Genomic DNA, 24,552 nt, shown 5'->3' with positions numbered 1-24,552 from the left:
CTCAGCATGAAAGAAAGAACTAACTATTCCTAAATCCTCTTTTAGTCCTAATTTGTTATGTCTCTCTCTCTCAAGTCTTCTCTGCTCTAGTCCCACTGTTCCATCCTGCTTGGTGCAATCATCAGTTGTTCCCTGGGTTGTTGCCTCCAGTCTTGCTCCTCCAAACTCCTGCTTCACAGAGCTTGCAGGATGATCTTTCTAAAATGCACATCTGCCTCACGTACTCTGGTGACTCTTCATCACCTCCAGTAATTCCAGTTTCTCAGCACAACCCTCAAAGACACGTCTACCTCTCCAGCATCATCTGTCACATCACTACGCATGTAACTGAGCAAACAGAACTCCTGAGTTCCTCTCTCGCCTCCACGCCTTGCTATTCCCTTTGAATGGGAATGTCTCTCTGTACATCTGCCCAGCCAACTCCTCTTTCAAGTAGGACATTCTGCAAAAGGCAATTAGATGCCTCTTCTCTGCACCCCATTAGGGCTGTGTGAAGTAATTCTCTCACAGTAGTTTTCATATAGCATTTAGAGTTGTTGTTTCCTAATAGAGACTGCCTTTCTGCTCTGGCAAAGAACTCAGTACTAGGAGCATCACTGGTGCAGGTGATACTCATAAAGAGGGCAGGTATGCAAGTCCTCTGCTCTCCCTGGATCCTGCAGGGAGGCAAGGTCAGGCGGGGCGAGATTGGATGTGCCGTAGAGCTACTCCCTTAAGGAGGAATGCCTTTATTACTTTTCCTTTTTATAGGTCAGCTTGAGAGGGGTTGTGTTAGGGGTGCAAATATTTGGGGGTTCAGATACTAAGCAGTATGAATTTAGGGGCCCACTGCTTATGGAAGTGCTTGAAATGTCCAGCTTGAGGTCTCCTGGTCCCACAGGAAGTTGAGGTTGGTATAGCCAGTACTCCTTCTGGAGAAGGAGGTAGCCCATTGCCAGACAACCCAAGGAAAAGATCCTCCGATAATTCACTGGTCAATCCTACTGGTCATACCACACTTTCTACACATATCCCCCTGATATGTGCTGTTGCTCAGTCGTGTCTGACTCTCTATGACCCCATAGGCTGTAGCCCTCCAGGCTCCTCTGTCCATGGGATTTTACAGCCAAGAATACTGGAGAGGGTTGCCTTTCCCTTCTCCAAGGGATCTTCCTGATGCAAGGATTGAACATGTCTCTTACATCTCTTTAATTGGCAGGCAGATTCTTTACCACTAAACTACTATATAAGGTACCTAGTATTTAAAAAGTACTCAAAAAATTATTACATGTACCCTTATCGAGAGTTTATTGCATGCCAATAACTTGACGTATTTTATTATTAGTTCTCACAGTTCACTTCAGTTCAGTTGCTCAGTCGTGTCGGACTCTTTGCGACCCCATGAATCGCAGCACTCCAGGCCTCCCTGTCTATCACCAGCTCCCGGAGTTCACTCAGACTCACGTCCATCGAGTCAGTGATGCCATCCAGCCATCTCATCCTCTGTCATCCCCTTCTCCTCCTGCCCCCAATCCCTCCCAGCATACAAATAGATATTCTTAGCTCCATTTTAGAGATGAGGAAACTGAAGCTTGAGAAGCCCAAGCAACTTGTATAAGATCGTATGGCTAGTAGATGGTGAGCTGGAATCTGAACTGACATCTCAATCTCTCCAAAACCAATGCTTTTTCCCCCAAGCTATGTAGCCTCTTAGTAAGACATTCTCTCTCCCCTTCTCTTTTGCTCAGGTCCATGCCTTGAGTGCCCTTCTCCTGAAATATTCTCCTCCAGGGAGGCCTCTGGACTCCTTTGCATCATCACACGCTGACCTGAAATTTTTTCCTTACCTTCACCCAGTCTAATCTGCCCTCTAATCTCCAAACCCAGTGTGTACTTGAACTTGTCTGCTGTTAGTAGAAGCTCCAAGCAAGTGTGTGCAATGAGAAGTAAGTGAGGAGCAGGAACAAGGCGGCTACAGACAGAAGCCAAACTTGAATCCTTGGCAGGGCCCTTGGAGACAGTATGACCTGAGGTCAGCCACACCTTGGCCTGAAGTGGGAAGGCCTCTGACCTTTTCCCTCAACTTGATGCCCAGGGAACAACCCAGAACATGACGACTCTGGCAGAGGTAGCTGCTCTATTCCTCAGGCACTTGTAAGCCTGAACAATCACCGTCTTCCTCCCCCACTCCTCATCAAAAGCTTTTATTAAATAGCCTAATTATTAAACAAGGCAGGTGGAAAAGAAAGGTAGGAAATTGGAGGGTTGAATTGAGCTTTTTCAAAAGCCAGAAAAATGACTCAGTGTGTGCAACACCTCATTTGGAGAACAAAGTGGATATGCCTGATCCAGCCAGGTGCATTGTTAAACCTGTAGGAGAGAGATAGGAAACAGACCATTCTTTTCTCTCCCAGTCACAAATAACTGAGCTCAGAGCTGAACTGGCAAGCTTCTAGAATAAATCTGGAGGATTTATTCTCCCAACAAAAGCCAGAGAACTGACAAAATCACAGGAGAGAAAAATATATCTGTTCAAGTTAGTGTTTAGAATATTCTAAGTGGGAAGACATTTTATTAGCAAATTGACCAGTCTATAAACTCCGTGAGGTAAGAAACCACGCTCTATTTATTCTTGATTCTCAGACGGAGTCCAGTGCCTGGCACGTGGTACTCGATAAATGTTTGTGTATTTTCAGTCGTGTCCTACTCTTTGCCACCCCATGGACTGTAGCCCACAAGGCTCCTTTGTCCATGGGATTCTCCCGGCAAGAATACTGGAGTGAGTTGTCATTTCCTCCTCCAGGGGATCTTCCCTACCCAGGAATCGAATGTTCATCTTTTGTATCTCCTGCATTGGCAGGTGAATTCTTTACCACTGAGCCATTAGGGAAGCTCCAATACTACCCTTGATCTTAGCCAAAAGGTTTACTAGAATAAAACTGAAAGCAGGAGCTGAGTCTTGTACAACTTTGCATCCCTCTCATTGCCCAGTTCTAAGTAAATGAATGATGGGGGCATTAATGAATGAGAAACGCAGAGTTTTGGACTTGGCTTTGAAAAAAAGTATATGCCTTTATAGGAAGTGGTACCATCTCCCAAATTATTCAAGAAGTCTGTGTTCACTTCCTAATTACATCTTGATTTTACTCCCTTGGAAGGCAGGACTTTATCACTAAACTAATTTGGCTGCTAATAAGAAACAGCTCTGCCAGCCTTTTTTTTTCATCCTTATGAAGAGCCAATCAATCCTAAACTTCTAGAGCCATTGAGACACAGACCAGTCTCCTGGGATTCTCCTGGGAGCAGACTTACTCTGCCTCTAGCTTTTCCGGTTCCCTCCTTTCTACTCTTCCCTGTCCTCCTCGTTCTTGATTTCACTTCAGCTGAGTTTTGACTCCCTTTGTCAAGCAGCTCTGCTTCTGCTAATCCAATAAAACCTACCTCTCTCAATTTAGCACATTTACAGAGAGAGTACACCAGAATCAAACAGATAGCCAAGAAAGCACATAATGTGTGTTGGAAACTGAGGCAGGAACAGGGAGAGGCAAGAGCTCTTCCTCAAGAGAATCCTGAGCGAGGGGTAGGGGCCATGCTGGCTCTCTTTCCCTCTCCCAGAGGCAGGTGCAAGTCGCCAATGGGGCTTCATGTGGGAGCTGAACCTTAGGCAACTTTGCACTCTCCTAAGTTGTTGTTCAGTCACTAAATCATGTCCAACTCGTTGTGACCCCATGCAGGGTAGCCCTCTGGGGTCCTTTGTCCATGGGATTTCCCAGGCAAGAATACTGGAGTGGATGACCATTTCCTACTCCAAGGGATCTTCCTGACCCGGGGATGGAAGCCACATCTCCTGTATTTAGCAGGCAGATTTTTTACCACTGAGCCACCAGGGAAGCCCATACTCCTCAGTGTCCAGCACTAAATGAATGAATTAGCTACCCTTGCAAATATGTGAAACCTCTCTATTTCACAGCAGAGGGATGGAAACCCAGAGAGCTTGGTAGATCAGCCTCTCCAGGCTGAGCTAGTTTTCCCTTCTCCAGGCGCCCGTCATGGAACCTCTATCTTAGCATTTATCACACTGGGATATAACTATTTGTTTATATACCATTTTCTATTCAGTTTTCTGTGTGCTCCCTGAGGGCAGAAACTGTGTCTTTCATCTTTATACTTCTCAAGGATAAAGCCTTCAATAAAAGTTCCATGAATGAATGACTTGCCCAAGGTCATCTAGCTAATATGTGGCTGAGCTGGGACCAGAACCAAGGTCTCTGTGCCCCCAAATTCCATATCCTAACAGTCCTACAAGGACATTTTCTGGAAGAAAGTGGGCTGCGGATCTACAAAGAAGCTAATTAAGCATTTGGCAGGTTTATGAACTATGTTGAGAGGTTTTCTTTTAAACTTTCCTTTTCCTTTCTTCCTGATATTTGCAGGAACTCTAGGCAGTTACTCTGAGCTGAGACAGGGTCACATCTACATCCTTGCTCCTGAAATAGCTGAACTCATCACCTCTTCAGAGGAGGAAGCTTTGCAAATGAGAGTAAACGCTGCGGATCTCCACAAAAGGCTTTGGAACTCTCTCCCATGCCCTCCTGCCAGGTAAGAACAAACACTTTGAAGTAATTTGGGAATGACTGGGAGAAAATGTCAAAGGCTTTGATGGTTTTGGAAACATTGGAGAGTTTTCTGTTCTTCTTGGTCCTGAACAACTCAGCTGGAAATCTCATGAGAAAAGGTTTGTTTCTCCCCAAATTTAGTCACCCATGTTGATCATGGAGGACCTGTTCTGGCCACCACAAGCAGGATGCCAGTACCTAACTTTAATAACACAAAGGTGGCCGTGGTGAAGAAAGAGGAAGCCAGCCTACACTGTGGCTAAGCATGGAAGGGACTTCCAGGATCCAGAGGAAAGCCCAGAATAGAAAGGTCACAGGCACAAAGGGTCCCAAGGACTCTAATTGGAGTGGTCTAGAATCCAGGCTCTGGGACTTCCCTGATGGTCCAGTTTGCAATGGCTCCATTAAGAATCTCCTTTGCAATGCAGATCGACAAGAGTTCTATCCCTAGTCAGGGAATTAAGAGTCCACAAGCCACAGTGTAACTAAGCCTATGCTCCACAACTACTGAGCCCATGTGCAGAGAGTCTGTGTGCTGCATCGAAAGATCCACATGGTACAGTGAAGATCCCACATGCTGCAACTAAGACCCAATGTAGCCAAATTAATTAATTAGCTTTAAAAAGAGTCCAGGTTCTGGGACTAGATATGCCTGGGTTCCAATCTTAGTTCTACCACCTATTGGTTCTCTTGCATTTGTGCTCGGTCGCTCACTCATGTCCGACTCTTTGCCACCCTATGGACGCTAGCTTACCAGGCTCCTCTCTCCATGGGATTCTCCAGGCAAGAATGCTGGAATGGGTTGCCATTTCCTCCTCCAGGAGATCTTCCTGACACAAGGATCAAACCCATGTCTCCTGCGTCCCCACCATTGGAAGGTGAATTCTTTACCTCTCAGCCACCTGGGAAGCCCATTGGTTCTCTTACCCTGAGTAGATTACATAACATCTCTATACTTCAGTCCTCGTGTACCAAAAATCAATGAACTAATCTATGAGAGTTTATTATTCTCCATTTACCCTTCCAGTTCCATTTTCCACCTCTTTATTCATCCCTGCTTTGGGCCTTAGAGACTGACCTCTAAGACTGTGTCACCAAGTAATCTTTGCACTCTGGCTTCTGGTTGAATTCAACCAAAGGGAGATACTAGTAGAATAGCTTCTCAAAGGAATAAGAACCCAGGGTATTTATTTCCCTGGCTTTTACCATTTCAGTAGAGGCTATATACCTTTACCTTCATCCCTAGTTCCTGTCAGGCAGTCCTCTCCCATAGCTAAACTCTCTAAAGCTTCCATTAACTCTGCTTTCTCCCCTTAGACATTCACACCTAGAGATGCTCATGGCCTCAACATCTCTTGTTGGGAATCCTAACCCTATGCATACTTCTGATTATAGTTCTGTTGTAAGATTCTCCCTATTTTACCACTTGAGTGTCCCATTTGTCTCATTTCAGAACCATGACTAATGTGCCTGGTATATATTAAGTGTTTAATAAATGTTTCATGTTTTGCCTCCTCTCCCAGCCTCATTCCTTCATTATCCTCACCATCCTTTTTATTATCTCAGTATAAAGCAGAAGAGCTACAGGGAGATAGTCTACTATTGTGTAACAAGTTATCACAGTCAGCAGCTTAAAATAACACATGGCTATTATTTTGTAGTCTCTGTGGGTCAGGAGTCTAGGGATAGCCTAGCTAGGTTCTTTACTTCAGGGTCTTACCAGGCTAACATCTGGGTGTCAGTGGAGGCTCCTGTCTCATCAGAAGCTTGACTGGGGCAAGATCCACTTCTAAGCTCCCTCATGTTGTTGGTAGAATTTATCTCTTTGCAGCTCTAGATCTGAGACCCCTGTTTCCTTGCTGGCTAGTGTCAGCTCCTAGAGGCTGCCTGCAGTTCTTTGCAGTGAGATCATTTCTGGTAGCCCTCTCACCCCATGGAGCTTATTTCTTCAAAGCTAGGAGAGTTTCTGGACTTCTGGAAGGGCCTTGGCCCTCTTTAAAGGGCTTCCACCCAACCTAGTCAGACACACCCAAGATAATCTCCCTTTGGATTAACTGTCCAGGAAAAACATCTGCTTCTGCTTCATTTGGGCTTCCCTGGTGGCTCAGCTGGTAAAGAATCTGCCTGTAATACGGGAGACCTGGATTCAATCCCTGGGTTGGAAAGATCTCCTGGAGAAAGGAACAGCTACCCACTCTAGCATTCTGGCCTGGAAAATTCCATGGACTGTATAGTCCATGGGGTCACAAAGAGTCAGACACAACTGAACAACTTTAAGTAAGTAAGTAAGTCTGCTTCATTGACTACACTAAAGCCTTTGACTGTGTGGATCACAACAAACTGTGGAAAATTCTTAAAGTGATGAGAGTACCAGACCACTTTACCTGTCTCCTGAGAAACATATATAAGGGGGTCAAAACAACAGTTAGAACCAGACATGGAACAATGGACTGGTTCCAAATTGGAAAAGGAGTAAGACAAGGCTATATATTGTCACCCTGCTTATTTAACTTATATACAGAGTACATCATAAGAAATGCTAGGCTGAATGAATCACAAGTTGGAATCAAGATTGCCAGGAGAAATATCTACAACCTCAGATATGCAGATGATACCACTCTAATGGCAAAAAGTGAAGAGGAACTACAGAGCCTTTTAATGAGGGTAAAAGAGGAGAGTGAAAAAGCTGGCTTGAAACTCAACATTCAAAAAGCTAAGATCATGGCATCTGGTCCCATCACCTCATGGCATATAGAATGGGGAAAAGTGGAAACATTGACAGATTTTATTTTCTTGGGCTTCAAAATCACTGTAGACAGTGACTGTAGCTATGAAATTAAAAGATAACTTGCTCCTTGGAAGGAAAACTATGACAAACATAGATAGCGTATTAAAAAACAGAGACATCACTTTGCCAACAAAGGTCCCTATAATCAAAGCTATGGTTTTTCCAGTAGTCATGCATGGATGTGAGAGTTGGACCACAAAGAAGACTGAGCACTGAAAAATCGATGCTTTCAAATTGTGGTGCTGGAGGAAACTCTTGAGAGTCCCTTGGACAGCAGGGATATCAAACCAGTCAATCCTAAAGGAAATCAACCCTGAATATTCACTGCAAGGACCGATGCTGAAGCTCCAATACTTTGGCCACCTGACTTGAAGAGCCGACTCATTGGAAAAGATTCTGATGCTTGGAAAGATTGAAGGCAAAAGCAGAAGGAAGTGGCAGAGGATAGTAAGATGGTTAGATAGAATCACTGACTTAATGAACATGAGTTTGAACAAACTGTAGGAGAGAGTGGAAGACAGAGGAGCCTGGTGTGCTACAGTCCACAGAGCCACAAAGAGTCGGCCGCAACTTAGTGACTAAACAACAACGAGTTAACTTAAAAAAAAAAAAAAAAACTGACTTTGGAACTTAATTACATTACAAATCCCTCCACTTTTCCATATAATGTTAACTAATCAAGGGAGTGACATCCTGTGACCTTTGCAACTCACAGGCTCTACCTGTGGCTCAGGAACAGGGAATTACAGAAAGGTGGGGACACAGGAGACTGGAAATCACTACAGGTCGTCTTAGAGTCTGTCTGACACAGAGATATCATCAGATGATGGAACAATATTAATTCACCAGCTACTTTTATACAGTTTTTCACAAAGTTAGGGTGGGTGCCGGGGGAGACAGGTCTTGCCAGTGGGGAAGGACAGAAAGTAAAACGAATGGAACACTTGCTGTGTGCTCTGCACTATGCGTTCGCTTGCTACCTCTGGGCCTCTATCATGCCTAGAGATGTCTCTTCTGCCTTTGAAATAAGAAAGCTGGAAAGCAGAGAGTTTGGAGCAATTCCCCCAGATTACATCAATGCCACCTCTTCAGCAGTTCTTAAGGCTTTAGACAAGAAGTCATAAAAGTTGTGGAGGTCAGTGTTTGGGAGCTAAAATGGGCTTTCTATGGATGTTCTTCTTTTTCACAGAGTCAGTATCTATGATTTCAGGGAAAGGAGATTCAGCTCTGTTTTTTCCCCCAGAAAAGACTTTGCTAACCCCAATAGCATAACCACTTAGCACAAGAATCATGTACCTGAAAAAACAATGACAGTTCTCAGGTGGTGAAAGAGCCACTATCTTGGGTATTTGTCAATGAACACTTCACTTCTGTTAAGGATATTTATGGAAGAAAAAAAAAATCACAATTCCCTACACATGAGTGTTTTCAACATTTAAAATCATATCCACATGTATTCCTAAGTTCTATGCTTTCCCCGCTTTAAAACTTAAAAAAAAAAATCCTCAAAAGTATGAATATTTAGCTTCAAAAGCTTTGGGATGGGATGGATATTTCAAGGGAAAAAAAATTACTAACTTTCCACCAATACCAAGATTTCAGGAGAGGTTCTTGGATCAGCAAGTTTAGTACCTCAGATGGCAGAGTCTTTACTGGCCACTTCAGTATCTAATCTAATACATGGCTTCCCTGTGAGCTCAGTGGTAAAGAATCCTTCTGCAATACAGGAGACACAGGTTTGACCCTTGGGTTGGGAAGATCCCCTGGAGAAGGAAATGGCAACCCACTTCAGTATTCTTGTCTGGGAAATCCCATGGATAGAGGAGCTGGCAGGCTACAGACCCTGGGGTTAGGAAAGAGTCTAACATGACTTAGTGACTAAACAACAACAATCTAATATGCAGCCTGCTACATAGAAGGCATTTAATAAAAATGTGTTGAGTGACAAATTAGTGGATATATTTTTGGGTCCTAATTCATAGTGTTTTTCAGTTTCTTCACCTGTTTCTTGTTTTCTCATGAATGTGTTTCTTAAACTTTCCCTTATTTCTTTTAATTTTAAATGATTCTATAGGCCTGTTGTGGAGAAGGCAATGGCACCCCACTCCAGTACTCTTGCCTGGAAAATCCCATGGACGGAGGAGCCTGGTAGGCTCCAGTCCGTGGGGTCACGGAGAGTCGGGCACGACTGAGCGACTTCACTTTCACTTTTCACTTTCATGCATTGGAGAAGGAAATGGCAACCCACTCCAGTATTCTTGCCTGGAGAATCCCAGGGACAGAGGAGCCTAGCGGGCTGCCGTCTATAGGGTCGCACAGAGTCGGACATGACTGAAGCGACTTAGCAGCAGCAGCAGCATAGGCCTGTTGTAGAACAAATGACAGAAATAAAATAAAAAATTAAAATCCATCATTTTCTTTACCCTGTTCTCTTTAGAGGTAACCACTGTGAATTATGTTATATGTATTTTTATTACAAAAATGAAAACATACTATATATTTACTGGATTGTCCACAAAGTTTGTTCAGGACTTTTGTAACATCTTATGAAAAAACTCAAATGAACTTTTTGGCCAATCCAATATTTGCTACTTACTTTGCCTCTTTCTTTTTAATGGCCTCTCTGCATTTGTTAGCATATGTAGCAGATACTGTCCATGCTCCACTCATATCCCTTTGGAAACCTTTATCATTTCACACATCACAGCCTGACTGCCAATGGCCAGTACCTCCACCTTTGTTGCATAGCTCCCTCCAGCCACTGAAACCAATTTGCCCATGGATGGTTGAGTGGAAGTACTTGGGAATTAAAGTTCCTCTGAGAGACAGCTTTAACAATGACTAAAATTTATAGCAGTATAAATATCCCAGCCCCCTGGACCCTTGGCTAGGATAATTCTGAGATATGTGCTTTGTACTACCTTCTGAGTTTTCCTGAAGGATTAAATAAACTCTGGTCCCTCACTGGCTCAATAACACATCCTTCACTAGTCATCTGCTCTTCCCTGCATCACTTCCCCAGTTCCCTACTTACACTTCCCAGACACCTCAAACTTGAATCCTAGTCACAAGATCTGTTTCTGGAAGAATATAAACTAAGTATGAACATGTTCCAGTTTATTTAATCGTTTTCTTATTCATGCCATTTTGCTTCTGATTTTCAATAAAAATAACATTTCAGTAAAATCTTTTTCCATGCGGCTTAAGCATAGGCACATGTTCCTGAATTACAATTGCTAAGTCAAAGGGAAAAATATATTTGGTATTTAAGAGATACTGCCAAACTGACCCCCAAATGGCTTTATTAATAATATCCTTACCAACAGTTGGGCTTCCCAGGTAGCACTAATGGTAAAGAACTCGCCTGCCAATGCAGGAGACATAAGAGACGTAGATTCAATCCCTGGGTCAGGAAGACCTCCTGGAGGAAGGCAGAGCAACCCTCTCCAGTATTCTTGCCTGGAGAATCCTCATGGACAGAGGAACCTGGTGGGCTACAGTCCATGGGGTCCCAAAGAGTCAGACGTGACTGAAGCGACAATTCCATTCCATTCCATACGAACAGTTTGCTGGAACTGACTTTACCCCACCTCTTGTCAGCACTGGATATCACAGGTATTTTAATTTGTTCTGTTCAGTTAGACAAAAACAGATGTATCATATTTTGATCTACATTTTTTAGATTAATTAGGATAAACATTGCTGCATTTCAGATATTTATCAGTAAATGGAAAGGGAACACAAACACACACACACTCAATGTAGAAAAAAATTAAGGTTGGGATTTAATTGGAGAATGATGTAAAATCTTGTCAGCAGTGGGCTGGCCACATGGAACAAACATGGCTGTCTCAGTACAGCTCTCCCTGGCCCCCAGGCCTCAGGGTGGGGCACAGAATGCCTACAAGAAGAATCAAGCCAGATGTGAAACAATTCAAGTCTGATTATGCCTTAACCTTTCTCTACTCAGAGTTTTCATCACCTTTATACACACAAGCCATATTTCTGTCTAAGGAAAGGTTTATCAAACTTGAACTCTCTTGGTTCTAGAAACAAATTTAACAAGGCCAGGTTTCCCTGAATTACAGCCTGCCTAAACCTTTCCAGCTTTCTGGAAAGCCCATTTCCCTGAAGACCATCCCTTGCCTATGATTTAATACTCTTGTTTAGATTATTCTGAAAACAACTGCAGTCCAAAAACCACAATTGATATCTATTTGCCTAAAACCATCTCTTCATATTGTATTGTATTTGTATTTCTTTTGTGATTGGCCAGTTTATGTCCTATGTCCATTCTCTTATAGAATTAATTTATTTTTTGTATTTGTTTGTTAAAATGTTTTATATATTTTGGATATTCATCTTTTTCTTATGATATATGTTGCAAATATTTCCTCTTAATCTATTGTTTTTTATTTGTCTTTGTTTACAGAGGTTTTTAATTTTTTTCAGTCATATCTGTAGATCTTTTCACTTACATTTTGAATTCTGTGTTTTGCTTATGAAGATCATTCGTATCCAAATATCATAAGAAATAGATATTCTCTTATTTTTTCTTCTAGAACTTTCATCATTTTATTTTTTTCTTTACATTTAGATCTTTAATCCATCTAGAATTTATTTTTGTGGGTGAAATGAAGAAAACATCTAATTAGAGAGTTTTATCATCTCTGCTGCTACTGTAAGTGAAATGTTTTTCCCATTGCATTTTCTGAGTGGTTATTGCCAGCGTTGAGACACAGGCTTGCTCTGAAAATTCAATTTCATCATCTCCCACTGTTTCATCTCAGTAGGGACTAGATCTTTGTGTGAAAGGAAGATCTCAGACTGGTTAGCAGGCCTGCCATGTAGCTATTAAGTTATCATTCTTGGCCTTCATTTTCTCCTCTGTTAAAATGGAGTAAATGCTCTGTGTAGTCCCTTCCTGAATTAATAATATCAAGGCTTTAAATAAATGTTTCTTTCTGCCAAAATGTAGTTCAATTTCAAAGGGGAGAAAACGTAGTTTTAGTTGCTAATGGGCATTAAACCTCTTTACATTTGAAACTGATACCAAAGGTGGTAAAGACCAGCTTCCTTTTATTCTTGGATTCAATGTCTTGCCTATTTTTAGCTAGATTCGGCACCTGTGGGAGAAGGACACTTGAAATATAGAGCTACGAGCAAGGTAAGACAGTCACTCAGCATTTATCTGCTTTCCATGAAATAATATGCTCCTTTCCAAAAAAACACAAGGGGAAGCAGCAGTGGTCTCCTGCTTTCAGGATACTCTTTTTTTAAGGACCTGACATGATAGAGTTTGTCAAGCCTGCTCTGAAGTCAGTCCACCCAAGACCAGGGGATTCATAGAATGTGAGCCCATGTACCGGATGCTATCTCCCCGATGGTTTCAACTGTAAATTCAAGAAATTTGACTCAAGTATTCACTGGATGCCAGATAACCTACGATTCCTACCAAACTCCTGGGTCAGTCCTGATTTGTGTTATATTGTTATCATTTAATTTAAAACATTTCAGCATAGTTAACATGACAACTGTGTCGTCTACACTGTAGGAGCAGTTAATTAACATTTGAAGTCCCCTGAAAGAGGGGCACTCTTCAGAGATGAATAACATCTGCGAAAAAGACTCTATGTAGAACTCTAAGCAAAAAAGACTCTAAGAGGATACCACAAAACTTCAGCTACCGTTATCTACATTAACACTGGAGGGCTTGTAGTTAGCACAGTAAATGTTAGATATTAGTCTCCACAGGTAAAATGAGTTATGTTCAAGGCAGGTGCATTGGCTAGAAATACTCTATAGGTGCTTTTACTTTTGCCTAAATGGTTCAATAGCTGATGCCCTTCAGGATGGCCTAAGCCCAGGATTCAGTCTGATCTAGTACCAGCTACCTACAAATGATTCTATTACCTGATCCCAACTAGAAGGTTAGTTTAATCCTGCCAGGTTCAAGTGGCAGAGCTAATAGTTACTGTAATTTTGAATCAGTGATGAGCATTAAAAAGACTTTACTATAACAGCAACAACAGTAAAGTGATGAAAATATACATGATTTTTATCAGTGACAACATTACAAGCTCTTCTAATACTATCGCAGTTTATTGCCTACATCATTGCTGAGTGAAATGCTACATTTCACTCAGAAATTAGTAAAAAAAATTTTTTTAATTTTTTTCTAATTCAAATACATAGACTTTCTAAATTCTAGTCACTGACCTATTATAGGACATAGACTCAGGGTAAGAACTCCAGAGCCTAGTGCAGTGAATGTTTGACACTAGAGAGGCCCCTCAAAAGAGTCTCCTCATTGCCCAGGGCATCCATACGGGGATGCTAATGTCCTGGCTAAGGGCATCTCTCCTGGAGACGCCAGAGCAGCCTGTATGGCTGCGCCCCTAGCAGAGTCTCCCTGACTCTGTTGCTTGTGCCCAGGGTACCAATAAAGCCCAGGCAAAAGCAGGTCCATCATCTATGATGAGCTATATGAAAACATAAGCAAGCTCAATGGAGCATCAGCCTGGAATAGGCCAAATTCTCAGCATATCCAGTTTTTCTAAGAAAGCATAGCAGAGACCTGTATCAGACTCCAACACAGATACACTCATTCACTTTACCACCCAGAGCCCTTTTCCCTTCCAGCTACTGTATCCCCACATTTGCATAATTAAATGGGCCATTACATTGGTTTTCCCAGAACTAAGTAACCATCTGCCCTAAAGCTGTATCCAAGTTTTGCCTCTTGCAAAACCCAAGGCTCATTTATGGACTCTTTAAAATCTGAGTTTACTGTGGATTTGCCATATGTGTCTTCCATTTTCTTCACAAAGATTTCAAAGGTCTTCAGACCAAAATTCAGTTCTCCTAGTTCATGCATCCTGTGTCCCCCTGTCTCTGCGCAATCTCTGAAGGACAAGGCCCAGCCCTGTAACCACGGCGCTGAGCTCTCCTTCCCCATCTGTGATCCCCAGTGGATCACCATTGCCCCCACACCACCCAGTGCCCTGAGGCTGGCTTCACAGGCAAAGTCACTGACCGGCAGGGCCCTGCCATTCATGGGGAACAACCTGCCCAACAGTTGCAGCAGAGGACAGGTCCAGGGAAGAAGAGAGATAGAAGAGTGGCTTTCTCCACTTCTCATTCCTTGCTTTCACTTGTTCCCAGGCCTGGAGGGAGTTTAGTGCCCTGAGTGACTTAGTCTGCTGCTGCTAAGTCGCTTCAGTCTTGTCCGACTCTGTGCGACCCCATAGACGGCAGCCCACCAGGCTCCGCCATCCCTGGGCTTCTCCAGGCAAGAACACTGGAGTGGGTTGCCATTTCCTTCTCCAATGCATGAAAGTGAAAAGTGAAAGTGAAGTCACTCAGTTATGTCCAACTCCTAGCGACCCCATGGACTGCAGCCTACCAGGCTCCTCCATCCATGGGATTTTCCAGGCAAGAGTGGGGTGCCACTGCCTTCTCCAGTGAGTGACTTAGTCAACAGGAGACAAATCACAGAGTCACCCCAGATGCAGGTGCTGTCTCTGCTGCACCTCCCTGTGGGAGAGGCCCTTTGAGGGGTGAGGAGCTGGTGGGCGGAAGTCGTGCAGAGGCAGAGGGGGAGGCAAAGGACAGGGGGAGCAAATTGGGTGAGGCTTCTGTCTTCCCAGCCTCCAAGAGGCACTCAGCACATTGGAGCATCATGGTGCTGGGGTCAGGAAGGGTAGAGGAAAAGGCCTGCCCTTTCACGAGCACCCCTGCACTAGGCCAGTACCCGCGGACCCTGTGCACAGGCTGCCTGCCATTCTGGGCATTCCTACTTTGGCTGGCTGGGGCTTGGCAGGGGGGATTTATTTATGACTTGGTCTTACTACTACACGCGGCGTGGAAGGATGACATAGGAGGGGAAACTCTTTGTGGGGAAAATGTCCCTTCTCTCCCAGCTCCACAGGCCCCTTACCTTTCTGACTTGATCCCTTAATTTCTCTAGATTCATGACCTTTCTTCTAAGTGGTCCCCTATGGGGTCCTGATAGTGGCCATCCCTCCAGGGCACCTAATTACTGCCCAAGGGAAGCATTAAAGTGTTAGCCACCCCCACTCCCCACCCCGGGTTACAAAGAGAAGCCACAGCTAACCTCTATTCAAACAAAGGATTCCATCTATAGAAGCTCATTTGTTTCCCTCTCTGCAGCTGGCTGGGCTGGTGGCTGGGAGTGGGCGCCTTCTCGGTCACTTTTTCTTAAACCTTTCTTTTACATCCAGGAAGTGACCGGTTCTACAGTCAAAGTGTACATTACAGGCCATCCCAGCAACCAGCTACTGTTGCTGCTGCTAAGTCACTTCAGTCGTGTCTAACTCTGTGCGATCCCATAGATGGCAGCCCACTAGGCTCCCCCATCCCTGGGAGTCTCCAGGCAAGAACACTGGAGTGGGTTGCCATTTCCTTCTCCAATGCATGAAGGTGAAAAGTGAAAGTGAAGTCGCTCAGTCGTGTCTGACTCTTCGCGACCCCATGGACTGCAGCCTACCAGGCTCCTCCATCCATGGGATTTTCCAGGCAAGAGTACTGGAGTGGGGTGCCATTGCCTTCTCCTCAGCAACCAGCTAACTCCTTGTATTTACCGCTTTTTTTTTTTTAACCCCCCTATTAAAATAGCAGAAAAGATGTTTCCCTTAAGCACTCCCTTTCTGAGGCTTGAAGTGAACCCAGAGGCTGTCTCCAGCCATGGGCCTCCATGTGAGTGGTGTAAACTCCAACCCATGGCTGCCTTAAACTCCCCACCTTCTGCAGTATCAGGAAGCTTATGGCAAGAGCCTCAGACTCCAGTGAGAGGTAGATATCCTACCCACAACCTCTAGCCCAAGACCCCCCACCCCCCACACCCCCCACCAAAAGTATCCAGTGTGGAGTTTGCAGACGGAAGAGCCCGCTGTCTACCTTCCTAGCTGTGTGATCAGAAACAAGTTAGTTAAGCTCTCTGAGCCTCAGAAGAAGGATAATGATAAGATGGTACTGACCTGGAAGGTTTGCAGAGATTAAACCAAGTGGGTTTTGTAAATGGTGCTTAATAATAGCTCGCCAGGCTCCTCTGTCCATGGGATTCTTCAGGCAAGAATACTGGAGTGGGCTGCCATGCCCTCCTCCAGGGGATCTTCCCTACTCAGGGATCAAACCCATGCCTTTTACATCTCCTGCATTGGTAGGCAGGGTGTTTACCACTGAGCCATCTGGGAAGCCCTGGTAGATTTTAGAAGCCTATTCAAATGTCATCCATACTGTTTCTCAGAATGTGGGGCTAGTGAGAAGCTCTTCAGAATTTTCCATGGAGCCCAGGATATCTACACCTAGAGTGGCTCTGATAACACCCCTAGAGAAGGAGCTCTGAGAAGATAAAGGTGGGGCTTTTGTTCTGTCTCTTCCAAGAACAAGCATAAAGGAACCTCAGTGCTAGATACACAGTAGGCTGTCAGGAAACATTTGTCAGTTTCCCAGTGGTTCTGGGGAATTGGGCAAGAGCTTTAAGAAACTGTGTGAAGCACCTGCACCTGCCTCAGATGACCTGAGTTGACAGCATCACCCACAGCCCCCACATCGGGGTTGCCCAGGGACCACAGTACAGAAAACCTCCCCAGGTTCTGTCTGACTGAATCTCATGCCTGGTTCCTCCCACCCCATGCCCTTCGCCCTCTCTTTAGTAGAAGTGGTGATGAGCTGGTCTGTCCACAAAGAGTTAAACTTCAGGCTGTCATCCAGGTGATTTCTTAACTGGATGTAGCCCAGACTCCTACTTATTGGCACATAAGTCTTTGCTTTGACAATTGCGCCCGAGCGTTTTAACGCTTGGATGGCCCTGCTGCAGTTTGTTTGACCGTGTTTTGAAAAGTGACTTTGGTACATGTGGTGGTAACTGGCACAGCACCATGGGCTGGCGACGTGGCAATGTGACGGACTGGAACAGTTTGAACTCAGCAGCTGATTTATGTTCTGTGGCTTCCTGCTGCTGCTGCTATGTGTCCATAGGCACCAAGTGGCCAAGGAAGACACAGAGCACAGGACCTTCTGTCTGATAGGTGTGCACGGGGTGTGGAGGGGTTTTTCTTTTAGATGCCCTTCTAGAAATAGCCAGTATTTTCCAGTGGCTCATGATGGAAAAAACTTTGATGCAATGTTTTTGCCTGTAACATTCCTTTGGGGTCAGTGTCCATTAGGTTAATTCAAGGAGAGTGTGAGCATAAAAGAAGACCACCCAGATGAGAACATGCAGAGGCTGTTTTTGCCGAGCTTGCTTATGGTAAAGGACTCAGCCAGCATCACTTGCTTTTGGCAGAGACAAAGACAGGTATAGAAAACGTCATGGTGAAAAATAGGGAAGGGTTCCAGGCTCCGATTGGAGATGGCTGGCATGAAGAAGCTGAAGGCAGACTGCCTAGAAGCAGAGCACCCTATGAGGTTTTTTTGGAGAACATATCTGACTTTCTCTGGCTGGTTCTGACTTGGACGCAGAGGCAAAATGGGCAAAGGGGAAGTTAGCTATTATGGGCTGACGGCTACAGAGGTTACACTTTGGCTTCCTGGGCTGGTTACTGCAGAGGTTGTGGGTCAGAATTCAGTTTTCATATATGGTCTGGACACTGTTCATTTGTATAGTCAGGCTTCAAGAGAGATTAAATTTGAGACTGCTAGTTCGTCTAGATCACCTAACTTCATTTTGGAATGGTTCTGAGATAGGCTGGGACCTGGGACCCCTCACAGCAATGCTTGCACCAGGATAAACACCTCCTTGAGCAAAAAAAAAAAAAAAGGAATTATAAGGGACTAAAAATAACTGCATACATGTGCTGTTGGGGCAAATTATGGACAAAAAGATACAAAAAGACCAAAAAACCCAACTGCCACTTCTGAAGAGCCAGGAGCAAAAAATAGGGTGTTGAGAGCAAAAGCAGCATACTATATATGCCCCTTGCACACAGCACCACCAAAGGGGTGGGCAAGACACATAAGCCACCCCTCTAGTCCAATCCCTGGACATACCCCTACCTCACCCCGTATAAGGAACCAACTTCCCCACACCCCACCACCCTGTAGCTCAAGGAGCAAGCAAGGGAGCCTGCTACTTGTTTTTGCTCCCCACTGTGGCCTTGGGAGCTCCAGTAAAGCCTTGCCTGAATTTCTTGTCTGTCTGCTAGTCAATTTCCTTTGATTGGGGAAGGCCAAGAACCCTACTTGCTGCTGCTAAGTCACTTCAATGGTGTCTGACTCTGTGCGACCCCATAGACGGCTCTACTTGATATCAGTTAAACTGCTGCTCAGTAAAAATTTATTCACAAAACACAAATCTGGAAACAGAATGTTCAATTTCGTAGAGTTAAGAAAATTAAGATGCACCCATAGTGTGCAAAATTTTTAAAAATATGTCTCTGAAGAGATTTTAATGACATTGAAAATATTTACAAATTGGATACAAAATGACAAACAATTCAAAAATCTTATAAACCATGTGGTTACAGGTATAAACAGAGGTCAGTCAGAGGGCCTTCCTGGTCCTTAATTTTTAGCTAAGATATAGTCAGACACAGGCTTCCCCAGTGGCTCAGCAGTAAAGAGTGTCTGCAATGCAGGAGATGCAGGTTTGATCCCTGGGTTGGGAAGATCCCCTGGGAGAGGGCATGGCAACCCACTCCAGTATTCTTGTCTGGGAAATCCCATGGACAGAGGAGCCTAGAGGGCTACAGTCCACAGGGTCTCAAAGAGTAGGACATGACTGAGTACACGCATAGTCAGACACCCATCACTCAGGTATAGACAGTCCCATGCTTTTCCTGAGAAGGATTTCTGGGGGTGTGAATGGTCTCTCTGTGAGCTCCCACGTCCCTGGTGTTATCTGAATTCTGGAATAGCTTCTTATTATTCTTCAAACACTATCTCGGAACTGTGTCATGCCAATCTAGTTGTGGAGCTCAGCCATTTCCTTAATTTCAATGAAAATTCACTCATCTGAGGCCTTAGCATAGCACACAGAGGGATTTATATCCACTCAAACATACCAAAAAAAAATGAATTCCTCTCAGTCTGTCTTTCTCTTCTTTCCTTTTTCCTCTCTGCTTCCATCCTCTAGAGGAAAACCAGATTCTTCCTATGGTCTTATACAAGCAGTTCATCTCTCTCCAGTCCCTACTTGCAAATGCTGCTCTCCCTTAACATGTCCAAGACTTCTGTCAAAGCTTTAAAGTCCACTGCTATATTTGTGAGGGCCTCAGATTATACTCACTCTGAGAAACACGGCTCTTTTCTTCCCAGGTCTTATCTGGTGAGTAGGGGAGAGGGAACGGGTGTGTGCGGGTGGTTTTTTCCAGTAACACGGGGTTAAGATAAGAGCATATGAAAAGCTCCGAGCACTGAGATAGCCTTCAAACAGCCCCAAAAGGGGTTACTTCCCAGTCTTCGAGTTTCCCAGCTTTATCACATTTTGCAGATCACTGAGGCCAGCTGTACAGATAACTTCCTTGTTACTGGTTTTGGTGCCATTTCACCCATCTATGTAAAGTTAGGACTTTTGACCTCGCTTTTTTACCAAACCATCTCAATCAATGCTTTTCTAAAGTTTATCAAAGTCTGTATTTTGAACTTTCAGTATTAGCATTCTGTTGATCATCTCTGACAGTCCCAAGAAAGTTATGCGTTTGACCTTTATGGGTTATTTATCCCCTTTTAAAAGTGGTGAGGATCTGGGCTGGTTGGTGTTTGTTCAGTCGCTCAGTCGTGTCTGAGTCTTTGCGACCCCATAGACTGCACCATGCCAGGCTTCCTTGTCCTTCACCATCTCTTGGAGTTTGCTCAAACTCATGTCCATTGAGTTGGTAATGCCATCTCATCCTGTCATTCCCTTGCTCCTCCTGCCCTCAATCTTTTCCAGCATCAGGGTCTTTTATAATGTGTTGGCTCTTCACATCAGGTGGCCAAAGTATTGGAGCTTCAACATCAGTCCTTCCAATGAATATTCAGGGTTGATTTCCTTTAGGATTGACTGGCTTGATCTTGCTGTCCAAGGGACCCTCAGGAATCTTCTCCAGCACCACATTTTGAAAGCATCAATTGTTTGGCACTCAGCTTTCTTTCTTTTAGGCTGGAGGCAGCCATATTTATGCTGGGGCTCAGACATGTCAGGGCTGGTCTAGAGACAGGCCAGTAGAGAGGCCTGTCAAGAACCTATTTGTCTGAGGAACCCAGGAACCACAAAGGAAGGAACCTTTCTAAAAGAGAAAGAAACTGGTAGATACAAGCTGCCACAGATGACTTGTGGGGGATGGAGTGGTTTTGAGTAACAGCTGGTAAATGCCTCTTAGATTGTTCCTCACCCAGCACCCTATGGATATGACTAAGTCCGAAGATGAGGTGGGGTGGTGGAGGGCTGAAATAGGCACAGTCACAGAAAATTTCTGTGAGATATTGGGGTACACAAAGAACACAGTGGGGACAAAATGTTAAGAGCTATGTTAAACTGGGATCTTGAGCGTTCACAAAGGAGTATGAATCAAGAATACGCCTCAATCTGCAGAGCCAATAGGGACCAGTGGACAGGACCAGCCTAAAAATGCTTCCTGCTTCAAGCAGGTGGATTCTTGTGCTAGGAAGCAACAGCCCAGTGAGGTGGCCTAGCAAAGTACACAGTGACTTTAATGGGCAATGGCGGTGCCTTTGGTGAAAGCTTCAGAGGGTGGCAGGAGCAGTGGCCTCAGTGCTGTTGACTCAGTGTTGACATCATTGGCTTCCAGGAGGATGCAGTGCATCAGGTCACATATTAAACACTATGTGGTGGGCACTGCAAAATGGCAGTGGAGAGCTCAGTATCAGACAAGACCATCAGACAAAGGTATCAGATCAGAGGAGGAGAAAGCTGGTGGGACTCTACGAGATGTGTGAGATTTTGTAGCCAGGACGACTGACTAGTGAGTGCACCTTAGGTACCCCTGAAGACTCTGGAATGTTTGAGGGGAACACTGAAAAACAGCTGAATTTCCAGGAATTTCTCTGATAAGGACAGAAGTCACACCAAGCTACAGTATACTGACTACATGAAATGAATTAACACATTTCACTCTCATAACTAAGAGGTAGGCAATATTAGCTACATTTATCAATGAGGAAGGATGAAGCTAAGGAGAATAACTTACAAGGGGTCACACAGCTTGTGATATCTGAACCCAAGTCTATTTGGTTCTAAAGTCAGGGCTCTCCCAGTTCACCACAGTGTCTCCAAAGAGGATTAGAATTTAGTCAACAAATTCACTCAACAAACATTTACTGAATGTCTGTTATAGGCCAGGCCCTGCTCTAGATGTTCACCATATGGCAGTGAACAAAATAAACAAAATTTCGGCTCATATTAGGTTTAAAATCTGGATGTAATTGAAATGATGGCCCTAATGTTGCTTCCAGGCTTGTCTGACCTTGGACACATGGGTTACATAAGCAAACCTGAATAAGTCTGAGGCTTGAGATAACTTGGATTCCTAATACATCCATTACTCAGCCATGCTCAGGGCCAGCTGCCAATGTCTCCCCCACCACTTGTCTGTACATAATCTGCTCCATTACATTGATTTAGAAGAAAAATATAGTTCACTTAACTTCTGTTCTACAAAGAATGAGAAGAACTCATGCTGGAGAGCAGTTAAGGACAGGGGAGCCAGAATGCCTCACCCAAGGACAGAAATAGAGGACACAATACTTTTGACGAATGCTGATGCCTATGCAAGAATGTGTTGCATTTAGAAACAGCATCTAATTTATACATAATTAAGTTCTCATCCATATCCCTAAGAACAGATGGCATGCCAAGATAGGCAGGTCAAGAACATTGTAAATATATTTATACAACTGATGCTGTAGCAATATTGGCAAGGGGACCTGGTGAAAGTCAAGCTTAACATGATTGCTGGAAGCTTTCTATACCCCAGTGTGAGAGGTTCAGGGTACATGAGGCCGTGATTTGACTCCCATTTTAACTAAATCATTGAAAAGGTAGTATAGCATAATGGTTAAGAGTGTGAACTTTGGAGAAAAACTACTTGAGTTGGAATCTCTTTTGTGCTGCTTACTAGCTCTGGGATCTTGAGTAAGTGATTTAACTTCTCTTTCCTTCACATCTCTCACCTGTAAAATAAAGATAATACTTAAAAAGCTACCTCATTTTTTATTGCTAATCCAATAATAATAGGATTATTATAAGGATTAGCAAATATAACTGCTAGCTATTATCAATAGGGTAAAATTCTGTGCATCAAAGTCATGATGCATATAATGCAGTGTGTTTACTAAATCCTATTTTTCTTTTCCTCTTTCAGGACACAAAGGAAGATGATACGTCCCATAGTTCCTTTCACTTATGGTTGGATTTTAGCCAACTGCATGTTGGTAGAAGTAATATAAGCCACCTACAGACTTGAGTCTTAGATCTCTTTCACCTGGAAGCCATATGATAAGATAGCAACATTCCAAGAAGGTGCATCTCCGTCAGCCTAGGTCCCTGGGAGATTATATGGAATAGAGCTTACCCCACCCTACCGTTACCTTTGTTGGATATGTGGCATGAACAAGAAATAAATATTTACTGTATCAAGACACTGAGATTGAGGTTCCTTGTTACAAGAGCATAACCTCACCTATTCTGATGGATTTATAAAGCTCTGTGGACCAATAGCTGGTGCTTCCTCCCAGCATGATGGGCTTTCGTATTACAGAAGGATCTGAGGTTTTAAGTGCCTAAGTGCTAGGTTATCTGCTCAAGTTCTAGGATATGACTGCTTCTTCATTCAAGTCCTTTAACTTTCTTTCTTCCTTTCTTTCTTTATGCTGTGCCACTGGCTTGCAGGATCTTAGTTCCCCAACCAAGGATAGAAGCCATGTCCCATGCAGTGGGAGTGCCAAGTCCTAACAACTGGACTGCCGGGGAAGCCCCAAGTCCTTTACCTTCTTTAGAGCCATGGGTTCTTTTTACATTACTGAAAGCAATCCATATTTTTAAAGGAATGATGAAACATTTTCCCTTTCTTCTCAACCTAGATCTCAGCAAAAAATGTTTTTCCCACTGTCGTATTTATTCATTTTGCTATATCCTGACTCATCAAGCTTCATTCTCTCCTGACAGACATCCAGTTCAATGCCTAGCCTCTATGAAATCTAAAGTCTGCTTAAAACATTAATGTTTCCCTTTTCTAGAATTTTTCGCACTTACAATTAACATTGGCACTTAATAATAGGAGGCCTCATTTTGGGGACTTTAGTTTTTTGCTCCAGTGAGATTAAGGGCAGATACCTTCTTTTAGATCTCCAAAGGGCCTAATGCAGCATTAGGCCTCGAGTAGGCAGCCCATACGGTAAGCACTTACTGAATTAAATTTCTAGCCAATGTATCTAAGCTCAGGCTTACTACATTCCTAACCCTTTCTTCCTGGAACAGGTCTGTGGGTAAAGAATGATGGCTGGAAATACTGCCACACTCTGACCTTTTCTTCATACTCACTGGGAGGGTGGATATGTATGTTGTAGGCAAGCGAGCTGGGAAGGGGTGAGACACAGCATTTATTTCTACTTCCTTAAATATTGGTTAGTAAATATAGTTAAGTTCTTATCATGAGCTTGATATACGTCCTGCTTCTACAGGTAAGCCATAGCATTCTCTGAGGCCAGGGACCACATTTTCTATAGATGTTAACAGTTCTTTTATTTCAAATAAGATCTAGTGATATGATCTTGTATTTGTGTAATTATTTAAAATAATTATATACTTTTAATTATGAAATTAAATGACACAGCTTAAGATACTTTATAATTTATTGTCTCATCTTCTCTTGGCAGTAACCAAGGTTCCAAATACTTCATTCAGAACTTACTCTGAGAACTACCGAGTTCAGAAAGAGGTTTGAAAATGGCCTTTAGGATTTTTTTGAATTTCTATGTACTCAGCAATCATTTCCCTCACTTGAAAGTTAGTCCTGGGTTCAACTCGGCGCCCACTGCTAAGAGCCAGCATCTTACAAATACTGCTAATCTTGGCTGGAGTTGTTTACAAGAGAAGAGGCAGCTTCCTGTTTCTTTAGCCGCAGGGGCTAGGCAAATGCAGACTTGTTTACCCTCTTAAACTCTACTTCTGGATAAACAGAAAATGATCATGGACTGAGAACCCCT

At 43.7% G+C, this 24,552-nt stretch overlaps 1 long non-coding RNA gene across 3 annotated transcripts; it reads left to right on the top strand.

Annotated features, from left to right (window-relative positions):
• The first annotated feature begins 2,397 nt into the window (after positions 1 to 2,397).
• On the top strand, positions 2,398 to 22,965 carry LOC129621681 (uncharacterized). Of its 3 annotated transcripts, none has more exons than XR_008699610.1 (5): positions 2,398 to 2,586; positions 4,413 to 4,578; positions 11,981 to 12,064; positions 12,501 to 12,550; positions 22,710 to 22,965. It is a non-coding gene; the product is annotated as an uncharacterized LOC129621681 (long non-coding RNA). The 3 variants fall into 3 exon arrangements; XR_008699608.1 differs by having other exon boundaries at positions 12,497 to 12,550; XR_008699609.1 differs by lacking the exon at positions 2,398 to 2,586 and adding an exon at positions 3,244 to 3,559 and having other exon boundaries at positions 12,497 to 12,550.
• The last annotated feature ends 1,587 nt before the right edge of the window (positions 22,966 to 24,552 follow it).

Source organism: Bubalus kerabau, chromosome 10 (assembly GCF_029407905.1).
Source record: "Bubalus kerabau isolate K-KA32 ecotype Philippines breed swamp buffalo chromosome 10, PCC_UOA_SB_1v2, whole genome shotgun sequence".
Classification (NCBI taxonomy): domain Eukaryota; kingdom Metazoa; phylum Chordata; class Mammalia; order Artiodactyla; family Bovidae; genus Bubalus; species Bubalus kerabau.
Note: the sequence above shows the minus strand (reverse complement) of the source record. Positions and strands in the feature narration are given on the sequence as shown.